Here is a 12754-nt window from a genome sequence, read left to right as displayed (position 1 = left end):
GGATCTCAGACCAAATTCTGCCAACATGTAGAAACATTTATTAACTCAGTTCTTATTATCAGAGAAGCACACAATAAAATATCTTGCAGGCTTGAGAAGTCCTAGCTCTGTGGTTTTGTTGGTGTTCTAAATACTGTTTACACAGCAGGTCACTACAGAAAAACTCCCAATTTTCCATAGGAAGGCTACTGATGCTTCCCCTCCCCACCAGCATCAAGCAGGCAGAATCTTCCAGAGTTCATATTGTCTCAGGACCAAGGAGGGATTTTAGCCTAGGGCATCACTCCTGTATAAAGAATACAGAGCACCCTGGATTATCTCACAAATTCACGGAAGGGCAGTGAATGACTCTAAAATATATTGATCTAATTCATGTACCTTGGGTGTCTTTGATTGCACCAGAGATAGCCCATTTTTTATAGTCATCATTGCTAGTCATCAGGCCACTATTTCAATCAGATAGAAGCAAAAGCAGGCATGACTAATAGAGACCATGATGACTGAAGTCCTTGTAGGAGCTCCCTCTGCAGAATGGGCTTTCTGAAGAGAAGGCCAGCTGACCGGCTCTGGACGGTGGGGCCTCGACTAGAATGCTCGTATACCAGCGCGAGAGCTAAGTAATATTTATGCAGAACATCCCACAGTATGCGCTTCATACTGTAAGGTAAATCAGATCCCACAGCAACACTCTGCTTCAGCACAGCAGACCCCAATGCATTTCAATGGACTCGAATTAAATTAATACTAATGAAACCTATAATTGGGAGCCCTTTTACATATCACTAGAGGGACACCATTATTAGCAAATATTCTTTGAGCAACTACTGCTCGCCTGATGCTAGAGAAAACCTTCATGCCAGCCAAGGAGGGGGAGCGCCGTCAGACCCTACCCTCCAGGACAGTGGGAAGGGGCACCCTGGTCACCAGTGCACCTTCTGTGCTGGCACCCAGGGGCTCACCCTTCACAGAGCTCTACTGGAGGCTGCATATGGAGACAAGGGAGCCTGGAGAGCTACTGCTCCCCAGATAAAGAGTTGGTAGATGTAGGAGAAATGGGGTGGCACAGCTTCCCCGGCAAGGGCTGACGATGTTTAAAGCAGCTCTGAGAAAAAAAAGGACGATGGGCTAAGATGGCCTCACCTCACCCAGCTGTTGTATCCCCCTGACCACGGCTGGGGCGCATCTGTGAGTCACTGTCCCTCTTGCCATCTGCCTTTGTCATCCCACCGGGACTGTGTGTGTCTCCCTTCCTCCTGTCCTCTCCCTTGCTCTCTCTTTCCCCTCTCTCTCCTGGTCCCTGTCATTTTGTCTCTCAGCACCTATGTCTCTCTCTCCGCACCTCTCTCCATCTGAGTCTCTCTGCCTTTCTCTTCTGCCTCCCATTTCTTTCTCTCTGCCGTTCTCTGTGTCTCCGTCTCACTGGCTGTCTCTGTCTTGCCTTTCTCTCCCTCTCTTTCTCCCACATTTCTGCCTCATTCTCTGCGTGTGTCTCCCTGGTTTCCTCTTTGTCTCTCACTCTTTCTTCCCCACCCCCTCGCCCTCCTCCTGTTACTCACCTGTCCTTTCTCGTACCTGGGATGCACGTGGACTTGGATGTATATGCTATCCATCTGGGTCATACGTCTACCATTATAGATTTAGAGATGCCTGCTACGTTCCTCCCGTGGTGGAGAGGCACACGTCAGGTTCCCATCCCATCAGGAGGTCGGGTAGTTACCTACCGCGGGGGTGGATCTCCAGGCACAGATATTCTCTGTGCAGACAAAGATCCTCAGTCTCCAGCAGGTGTTCCAAGATGGGTCCAGAATGGCAGGTGGGGGCAGGGTCATGCAGCCGCACAGTTGCGGATATCAACACACCACTGCTCTGTGGGATCTCCAGGGGATTTGGAGCATCCTAGATGCTAAACTGGCTGCTTCCGGCCTGAGTGGGTTCATGGGGCTTTACAAGGGTGGCCGTGGCCTGGCTACTCTGTGGACGGAGGAGTACAGACAGAAGTTCCATACCAAGAGCCTGTGGCCACAGAGGAGTTTCCTAAGGTTTGGTGGGTAGAGGACAGTGAGGAAGCAGATAACTGTGACTATCTTTTCATTGGCTCTTGTATGAGAGGCTGTCTCCCAGACACCTTCCCCACGTGCCGCTTAGTTAGTCCTGCCAATAGCCCTGCACTGTAGATTAAGCAACTGGCATGTAGAGAATTTAAAGAATTTGCCCTAAATCACATATTTAATAAGTCGCTGGTCTGGGTTCAGTGAGCTCATACTCTTTCCACTACCCCAGTGATTTTCAAACTTTTTTTTTTTCATAACAGAAGTCTTTAGGTTTAATAGTATCTCAGTGGGCATTTCATATTTAAAAGAGGTAAGTGCTTTGCTGCTGTCAGTGAAGGGGCGTGGGGTCCAGGGCTCCAGAGCCTCCCCAGCCACTGGCAGCCGGCCTCGGCAGCCCGGAGGCACCTCTGCGCAGAACAGGGGGAGGAGCTTGGCTCGGCCTGGGAAGAGTGAATGCAAGTATAGGTCGGTGGATTGGTGGCAGCGAAGGTTGGCCAAGTGACCGTAGGACAATGGCACATGAGCAAAATAAATACCTACCCCGGCCTGCCCATCCCATGCTTGGATTTGCCTCTGACAGAGTGAATTCTAAGGAGGAAGGGTAGTCATGGTGTTTGTATTTTGGCTTGCAAATGAAAAATACCAGAATGTGTGGGCTCAGAGTAGCTGGCGACTTACTCAGTGTCACACAGTAAATGGAGGAGCCTGGCCACAGGTTCCTGTGACCTTTCCATGGTGGCATGTGACCAGAGCAGAAGGAAAGAGGGCATCTGTCAATCTGATCACACAACTCTCCAGATATTCGTGTCCATCTCCTGAGGATCCTGGCTAGCGGTTCCTCCCACCCCTCCAAAAAATACAAAACCAAAAAGCACACAAGTAATACGAAAGTAGAAACGATCCACTTAAGCTTTAGTAATTGTCAAGCCCAGAGAAACTCAGCAGTTTACTGATATAACCAAAAATAGCCCAGGAGAGTTAGGTGCAAGGAGCAGCAGCCCGCGAGCCCCACGGAGGTTCGCCTGCATCGGGCTCAGCAGCCGGCTGCCCGCGTGGTGATGGCGCCGCGCAAGTCTCTCCTCCGCATGTATTCAGCCAGACCCTAGAGGATGCTCGTCTGCTTTACATTTTTAGTGCAGATCTCATCTTTTCCCTGCAGTCCTTTCATTTTATTTCAAGATACAAGTAAAGCGTCTGGCTTGTATCCGGATGCCCGCCCCGCAGGGTGTGCGAGTCCCGTGTGAATTCCCGAGCTCTCCTTCCACCTTGGACATCGGAGCCCCGTGTGGATGGTGTTCCAAGTCCTGGAGAGGTTCGAAGCAGGTGGCGTGGGTGGCTTCCAAGTTTCCTGCGGCCGCTACCAAAATGACAGGAGTCAGCAGAGAAGCAGCGGCAGAGCGAAGAATAAAGAGGATCAAGGAGCCGCCGGGGCCAGCAGTGCCGGGCAGGAGGGGAACCACAGCAGCTTCTTGGCCAGCGCCTGTTTAAGGGCTGCTCGTCTCTGCACCCCCAGTTGAGCTCATCTTTGTTTTGGTGCATGCCGTCCCCATGAGGCCCCCTTCATGAATTTCTCAGCATTAATTCAATTTTAATTACCTCTGTAGTTTCTCAGTTGCTCCTCCAAATCTCCAAAGTGGTGGCATTAAAACTGGCCCCTGAACTTGTCAGGTAACTTATCCAGTCGTTGGTAAATATCCTTAATATACAGATCAGTGGTATATAGATACGGTATGGTTTTTATTGAAATGATTTGGTATAAAGTGAGGGTTAAAAAAAAAGTGTAAAGCCCGTTGACCTCTCACATAAAACTCCTGAAAATAAATATCAAGATAGAGCCGATTAGAACCCTATAGTTGAAGGAGATTGTGTTAAAAATGCATATTTTAAAATTCTCTCCTCCTCAAGCCCCCCTCCCTCACCCCCTGCACCTTATTACATTCAGGTCGGGCTTGCAGAATTTATTTATGGAGGGTTTGGGGAGGGGTGAATAAAAGGTTATATAGATGTGATTAACTTGGTATTAATGCAAAAAAGAACCCCTCTAATCTAGAAGTCTTGACTATTTTAAAATGAGCTAATAGCCATTGGGGTGAATTTATGTAGCAAATTGCTGTCTGCTGTATTCAAATTATTCCCCGAGCTCTAACTCATTCAGAAAGTACCAAATATCATGGAGGCACACAATTATCATGCTTAATTAATGTTTGCAACCAAAAAGAGTAAGGTTGGAATCTTTAATATCATCGTCGATATTGAAGAACTGAAATTGACTGATTATTATCTTGAGATTAATATATTTTCCCCAAGCCGTACCCTGGGGTCAAAAGACCGAGTATTAAAACTATTTGAAAAATTCACTGCAATAATTGCTTTAGGGGCTAATTTTTTTTTAATGTCTTGCTTCCTTATGCCTGTACTACTGATTGTTATAGCCTGCACACTTCACCCATTAAGTGGTAATTCAGAGTGACAACTACACTGAAATGAAGCAAGTTAGTTAATCACCATGAAACCATCTCTGAAATACCCTGTCCAAGTACTCCCGAGTCACTGGAGGCCTCTGATTACCTGATTTTCTCCTGAAGTGAGATTTTCCTGTACGAAACGGTAAATATGTTTATAGGGCTATAGGACAGTGGGGGGCTGCAGTTTGGTTGGGCTTGTTGTCAGAGCACCTGCTGCTCGCATGGCGCAGGCGTATGGGGGACGCCATTGCTTGCTTGTTCCAGCCCTGCAGCCCCGAAACACCGACACGCTGAGGGCCTGGGTCGGGCTCTGGCCCTTGTCATATGACTTGGTTTTCACCAAAGTGGGGCTGGGGGGTGACAGAGAGCTCTAGCAGTAAGCATGTGCACAGTGTTGTCTGCCCATTTTGGCAGGTCTGCTGGGGGAAGCTTCCTTTGTCTTCCTTTTTCTTTATGATCAGGTAGGCTGTGCCCTGGGGTCTCTTCCCCCCGCCCCCAACTCGGGAAGTCCGAGTTGGGACTAGCGGTGTACCCCAGGCTGGTGAACAAGTTCTCCTTTAGAAGAGACACAGCAGCCGTGCGAGGGGCTTGGGTACCCCTCAGAGACCTGCCGTGGCCCCCGCCTGGCTTGCGGGCTCCCTGAGGCTCTGTGGGCAGTGCTCTTCCTCCTCCCTGCTTCTCTCAGCGGGGCTCTCTGTGGGCTTTGGAATATGTTCCGTGGCACAGATTCTGCCTTTCTAGTTAGAAAACTGCATGGTTTTGTGGGGGCTCTTTTTCTCCATCGTTTTCCGTCTCATTAACGGAGAGGCTAACTACATGTCATATAGAAGAAGCAGACCCCTGTGATTCCAGGTCTCCCTCATTCTTCCTGTCACGAGAACACCCCTAGTGGCTCCTGGGTGACGAGGAAGGCCGTTCCTGCCCTGACTGTCCATAAGCTCGCAACTTGATCGTGGAGCTCGTGACCTGGAGATATTGCATGTGAAGGTGCCTAGAAACCATAGCACTCGCTCTTGTTGCATAGAGAATTCAGCAAATATTTCACTAGTGCCGGCCCCGTCACGTAAGCACTTGACACCAGTACGCCCGTAAGAAGCTCACAGCATTGTACGTGAGACACAAGTCAACGCATCGTTCACCGAACATCGCGTTTGATGCAAAAAGAGGGAGAGAGCTGGCAGAATGGAGAACGTGGTCAGCTCCAGCGGATCAGGCAGGGCCATGGAGGGTGAACAGGAGCTCACCCGGGACAAGGTGGGGCTGGCGTGAGTGTGGGAGGATGGGGCACAGCCTAAGCCCAGGACAGACAGTTCCTAGAGGTGCCAGGCTTCACGTGAGAGTGGGGTGATGGACGTTTGTTTTCCCGTGGGGAACCATGCCCTCCCCGGGGCTCTGCATGCCAGTGGCCCCCCATTATTCACTTGTGAGTGGGGCATCACATTCCCCCGCTGTGGGCCCAAACAAGGAGGACAGGCGTATACAGCCTCCTCGGGGAAGGGAAAGGACCCACTGCTTGCATAGCTTAGGGTGCAGTTTTTATTTACCATGTACAGTCTCTTCCATTAGAAAGCTTTGCGGCTACAGCATGTTTCTCAACTCTTACTCCATGAAATGTCACCATGCATTGGCAGGGGTGGGAGGGTGGGGACAAGAACGGATGGTTCAGGGCCCAGGAAAAAACTGACGCAGAGACAGACAAATTTGTGACATGGACAGAGCTGGTGAGCAGTGGCTCAGGGCAGAGCTGGATATGTGTCTGAATTCTCAGAGTTCATTTAAGAAGGGTTCCTCTTGCTTTTTCACCTTATTCACGACCAATTTGGGAAGCATCTTATCATCTGTGTTCTGGTGCCGTAGGGAAGGGATGGCATCATGCTGTTCAGCAGAGAGAAACAAAGCAAACAAGCTGGGGGTGCGTTTTTGTGTCATGTGGGTACATGAGGATGTCAAGTAGTACATAAGTGTTCAATTCTAAAAATATAGAAATTTTAGGGGTGCCTGGGTGGCTCAGTTGGTTGAACGTCAGACTCTTGGTTTCAGCTCAGGTCATGATCTCATGGGTCATGGGATGGAGCCTAGCATCTGGCTCTATGTTCAGTGAGGAGTCTTGAAATTCTCTCCCTCTGCCCCTCCCCACAACTCGTGCATGCGCACGTGCTCTCTCTGTCCCCCTCTCTTTAAAATAAATAAATAAATCTTTAAAAAATACAGAAATTTTAGGTATTTGTATTTAAAACCTATATTGTAGAATGTGATAAATCCCCCCTCCCCCCAAAGAAAACCCTTGGGAAGTTGATGTTTAAGTACATTATTCTGTTCTCCGCACTCCCAGCCTTCTCATCTTCCCAAGCACACGGCCCACGTGACCTCAACTTCCTATCTGACATAGGACGTTCCTTTTCTCCCTTTGCCTCCTCCTTTCCAGGAGCCCCTGGTTCTGTTACCCTAAGCCACAAAGACCTACCTGGTTCTCGTGTTTCTTCTAATATTCAGTGGACTTTTTTCATAGCTTCCTGGATGGAACTCTTGCTAAGGATTAAGAAATAGACTATGGTAATTTCTATACTTTGGTTTAACACACTTAAATATAGTGTTCTGTCACTGGTTAGCTCCAGAATCCTCAGATTTAACTAATTCAAGCCTACAGTACTCAAAGAAGGCAGTTTTGAGACCAATGTTAGCATCCGGTACAGGCTCCCTGGTTTACTCTAGGGTGATCGCGTCTGAGCTACAGGTGGGGGTAGCTATCAATGGGAATCTATCAAATGGGAATAATAATAATCATACCTGTTATAAAAGGTGGTTGTTGGGATTAGGGGAGAATATTATGGGAAAGTTGGTTGGTTTTTAATTACCTGGTTGTACGGTGCTGAGACTTCCCGTTTGATAGATCTTTAATACACAGGTTTCAGCACTTGGATGTATGTTTTGTCTTTAGGGTCGTATAAGCACACAGTCTACTTTAAAGCAATAATTAATTGTTTTAGATCATCCTATTTCTGCCATGTCAGAAAAGTGACTGCTTTGACTTGTGGCATTTCCACAAAGGTGAAGGTTTAATGATTTCAAGGGAGATGCTCAAAACACATTTTGTTACTTTCTTTAAAACTTATCTTCAAGCTTCACTCAATCTGCGATTGATCTATTTGGCATCAAATAATAGCTATTCATGGATGGCTCAACCCAATCTGTTTCCAGCTTGAATCAGTTCTCTTCTCTGAAGCCCACACCTCAACCAGGCTGGCTTGGATCACCGCGATGACCTTTGATGGGTCTATTCCACTCTCTGCGTTGCAGCTCGAGCGCCTTTTCTTGACATCCACAATACTTTACCCCTTTATGGGAGGTGTTGTCTTATTCTTAGCCCTCTGAGCAGTGAGAATCCAAATATTAAAAAACCTCCTGGATGCTCCACTCCTACCCAGTCAATAGTCAACACTCTTTACTTTTGCTTGCATGACTTTTTTTCATCCTTAAGGGCTGGATGGCTCTGCATGGTACCTGGCTCCATACTCAACACCAGCATTCACCATATTTATGTTCCTTTCATCTTTTATTTTTGAGGCACCTGCTGCTGGTGCCTGATTTTCCCTCAGGTCTACCTTCTTTTGATGAGTGAATGATTAGTGCTAGCCTCCTCAAATCCTTTTTGAAAATACAGTGTAATGCATGCCTGGCTTATGAACTCAATGATTGTGATAATCATATCAAAAATATAGATGTTGGTTACAAGGCAAAAATAGATTTAGCTAGGTCATCCTGAAAGACTGAAAATATTTTGTCTTTATATTCTTCCTCTTCTGTTAATGTATGGGGAAAAAAAGATTTCCAGCTTTTTCAATTTGTGAGTGATTTTTCAATTTGAAATGAATTAGTATAAAAAGAACATTCTAGCTCTAGAATTTGGCTTGTCATTTAAAAAGTAATAGGAGAGTCATCCCTTTAATAATCTCTAGCCAATTAAGGGTTTGAGTGACTTATAAATATATGAATTTTACAATTTAAAGCCTCATAAAAAGCACATTTTTCGAGAATGTAACAGTCAGCACATTCAGTTTTATTATAGTTTAGTTTCCAATGTCCTGGTGATATCCTGGCTTGGATTTTACCTTGGTACTAAGTATTGAACTAAGGGACGAGAAAATGTGCTAGCAACTGAGTCTAGTCTGGCAGGTGACCTCTTTACAAAATTTTATTACAAAATTTTAAAAATAAGTTACACCAGTACATCTTCTCAAATACTACAGTGACCACTGTCCTAATGTATCTTGTCTGAGCCTTGACAAAATAAAACTCTTTAGATCACATAATAGCTATGTGATAAATATATAAAGTATATTTGAAAAGTTTTAAAAGTTGGAAACAAAATATCTAAACCAAAATCTCACATGTTGGGGGATGGTGCATGTAGAAAGCTGGTTGTAAACATACTGTCCTAAGTCCTTGAATTGACATTTCTGAATCCACCACGTTCAGTTTGCCTAGACTTGTCAGGGAGTTCTGCATGTCAGCTTTGCATGCTTTAATTTGCTTTTTAAAACTTGACAGTTCCTTTAGATTTTTCTACCTATTCCTGAATGTATTCCAGGTGAAATAAGGAAGTGCATTACCTCAATCAGCATTGACATGAAGAAGAATTACTAGAAATTCCTTTGACACATGAAACTGTCAGCCTGAGAATCAGAATATGGAATTTGCCAGTCGAACATCCTGTGGGCTTCTTCTTGACAGCTTTCCAGTTGTTAGAAGGATGATTATTATGGCCTTTTTGGTGGATTTGAGAAGTTCTGCAAGTATGGTCAACAGAACAGTTGATTATTGACAAGACACCTTAGCCGCTTTTTATTAATTAAGCACAAAATGGGCTAGTATGAGCTTAAACATCTTGGCCATATAAACAAACTGGCAAAAATTGAGGTGCAGGATAATCAAAGCTAAAGGTGCTGGCTACATTTTAAAGGCATGAAAACACCAAAGCAAACACTAACACCATACAAAGCATAAAAAGAAGTTGTTTGAGCTTCAAGGTATTAAAAATGAGTACAATGAGGCTTTGTTTATTGGCCATTGTAAGAGAAGGAATATCCCTGTGACAAATACAGTCCTCCATTTTCTAGGCCAACCAGATAGCTAAGATTTTATTTATTTTTCAACCTGAAAAATGTCACCATAGACATTTCTCATGAATTGAAAATTCTACCACAGAACTTACTATAATCCAAAATAATTTTTCATAAAATAGAATTTCTCCTTCAAATTCCAGACCTCTTCTAATCTCTTTTATGTGAAATTTTACAATATATTTTACCCTTTTCTTTACAGATCCTTAAATCTTCTTACCATGATTTAATCTTTTTTGCTGACTTAGGCCATACTTACTGTAGAGTATAGTGACCAGGAGTCTTGAAGAGGTTCAAGAATGTTTGGAGTAGGGTACTGGGGGAAGTGAGTTGGAAGAGTAGGGGGTGGGAGGACAGCGAGTAGGATATTCAAAATCAAGATTTTAGAGATGATACAGCTTTTGAGGATGACCAGGTCTAGGACAGGAGTTCTTAACCTGATTACCTATGAGAATCATCTGGAGAACTTAAAACAATATGCCAATGCCCGAGTCCTACTCCATTGTTCTCAGGGACCCAGGCTCCTTCAGCTTTGAACTTCATCATCCCTAATATGTGGCCCTCTTCATCATGGCCCCAGATAAAGCTCCAGCTTTCATAAGGACATTCTAAGCAGTAGGATAGAAAGGAAGAAGGGATAAAGGGTAAATCAGCTGTTTCTTAAGACAAAGTCCTGGCAGCTGCCACATGGTGCTTGTATTATTGTGCAGAACTTGATAATGTGTCATACCTACTTGTGAGGGAGATTGGGACATTAGTCTTCAATCTGGGTAGCCATATGCCCCGCAAACATACTATTACTATGGAAGAGAGGAAAATTGGTTATTTCAAAACAAGCTAGCATCTCTGTCAGCTCTAGAAGGGTAGTAGATTACACCATCTGGTAATGTGATCTTCAGACTATTTGACGATTTTGAAGTTTGGTTATCTTCTCCCATCTCTCATCATCTTAGACGAGCTCTCAGGTCCATGGTTGTAAAAGGAAAAGCAGCTTCCAGTTGAGAGGGTTCCAGTTCACTGAATGATTTCTGCAGGGGATCACCATGTTTCAGTTAGGGCAGGAATGGAAAGTACAGGAAAGTTAATGATGTAGGGGATTTTTCTGATGATGACGTTATTTCTCTACCCACTACCCCCCTCTGGCTACCTTTTCTCCTTATAGCATATATTCCATTATTATAATAATCACTCCTTTGCAAATCCCCACAATGCCCTGGTGCCTCTCTCTCTCTCTGAAGTACTTCTGGGAAGTCCCCGACTCTGTGTAAGCTTAACCCAACATCCTCCTCACAAAATTAGTAACCACAAAGCTTAAATGTCTATTCACTGTGGCCTGGCAATCCTGCAGCATTTCCCTTGAATGGGTCATGTCCCACTCCTGAGAGGAGTCTGTCTGTCACATTCCTCCTGAAACCTGAAATGCCCCCCCCCCACTTCTGCTCTCTTTCAGCTAGGGACCTCACTTTATACTTCAATGAAAAAGAAGTGAAGCAATCGGGTGGGAGTTTCTTCATTGCCTGCTTCTGAGCCCACCTTCTGCCTTCCTCTCTTGCTTGCTTTACTTTGCAGTGACATCTCCTACCTTCTGTGAAAGGCTAAACTCTCTACATTGTACCCTCAAGCCTATCCCTTCTTGCTTTTCCAGATATTTTTCTCCTGCAAGGATATCTTCTCTACCAGCTTGTTCTCATCAACATGCACACGTGTTTTAAAAAAACAAGCCAATAATCTTTGACCCACATACCTGTCCCCACACTGTCCCATTTCTTGGCTTCTCTTCACAGCAAAACATTTGGAAACCATTTTGTACCCAACTGCTGCCAGCGACTCCCCAACTCCTCCAATTCCTCACCCGTCTCCAATCTGGTTTCCATTCACACTTCACTGAAATTGCTATTTTTAAGTGTCCATTTGTTTCTAAATATAACTGCTCGTCTCTGTCCTTATCTTACCTGACCTCTGAAGCAGTATTTCATGTGTGTGATCTCCCCTTCCTCCCTGAATCAAATTTCTTCTCACAGCATTATTGACCCCACACCCCTCCCCATTTTCTTGCTATCTTTCTGAGTCCTACTTACGAGTTTTCTATAATGGGTCTTTTGTACTCAGCCTCTGAACGTGGCAGTGTCCCAGGCCCCAGTCTTGAAATTCTTCCCTCTCCATAGGTTCATAAACCCTCATCACCTCTCCCTGGAGCTCAAGACTCAAGTCCGCATATCTGCTTGGCATCACCACTTGGGCGTTTTATAGGCTTCCTAATGTCTGCAAGTCCAACGAAGCTCTTTGTTTCCCACCACATACGTGGTCCCTGCTTGCCACCTTCTTCATCTCAATAAAGGTCATCCACCGACTGGCCAAAGTTAGCAACTTAGGTGAAACCCTTGATTCTCTGTCCCCCACCCCATGTCATTCATCAGCAAGTCCTGCCAGTTCTGCCTTCAAAATCAGTCCTAAGTGCTTATAATTCTCCATCTCCATTGCTTCCACGCTCATCCAAGCCGCCATGGTCTCCTGAGCTGGTGCACTGGCCTCCCTGCTCCCGCCTTCCTCTGTTGTAATGCATTCTCCAAGAATGGCCAGAGTGATCTTCAGAAACTTAAGTCCAATAATCCAGCACTTTCCCTTTGCACTGGAATAACACCTCAGCTCCTCGCCGTGGCCCAGGGCCCTGTATGATCTGACACCTGTGCACCTGTTGACCTCATCATACCACCCGCTGGGGGAGCACTGGGGGTGCTTCACCTTAGGGAAGGGCTCTTATTCTCATGTTCTCTGAACAGCTTTCCAGGGTGGTCACTCCTTATCATTCAAGTCCAAATGTCACCTCCCCAGAGAAGCCTTCCCTGAACACCTTACTAGAGGTTCCCTCCTAGTCTCTCCCTGTGTGTTTGTTCTCCTGGCACGTATCCTCCCTGAGGGAAGGGACCATGTCCAGCTTATTCACATCTGTATTTCTGGTGTTTAGTATAGTCATTAACCTTCAGTAGAAACGAATCGACTATTGATTGAATACCCAAATGAAAAACTGTCTGGAACATATCTCAGATTTTTGTCACTTTGCTTCCATCCCTCTTATTTGTGCCATAACTGCCACCAGGAGCAGTAACTTCCTGATTAC

The 12754-nt window shown here is 45.5% G+C and overlaps 1 protein-coding gene across 1 annotated transcript in view; it reads left to right on the top strand.

Moving 5' to 3' along the window:
* The window catches only part of SLC22A15 (solute carrier family 22 member 15), a 75853-nt gene that overhangs the window by 20692 nt on the left and 42407 nt on the right, over positions 1–12754 (top strand). The window lies entirely within an intron of this gene.

Source organism: Ursus arctos, unplaced genomic scaffold (genome assembly GCF_023065955.2).
Source record: "Ursus arctos isolate Adak ecotype North America unplaced genomic scaffold, UrsArc2.0 scaffold_12, whole genome shotgun sequence".
Lineage (NCBI taxonomy): Eukaryota > Metazoa > Chordata > Mammalia > Carnivora > Ursidae > Ursus > Ursus arctos.
Note: the sequence above shows the minus strand (reverse complement) of the source record. Positions and strands in the feature narration are given on the sequence as shown.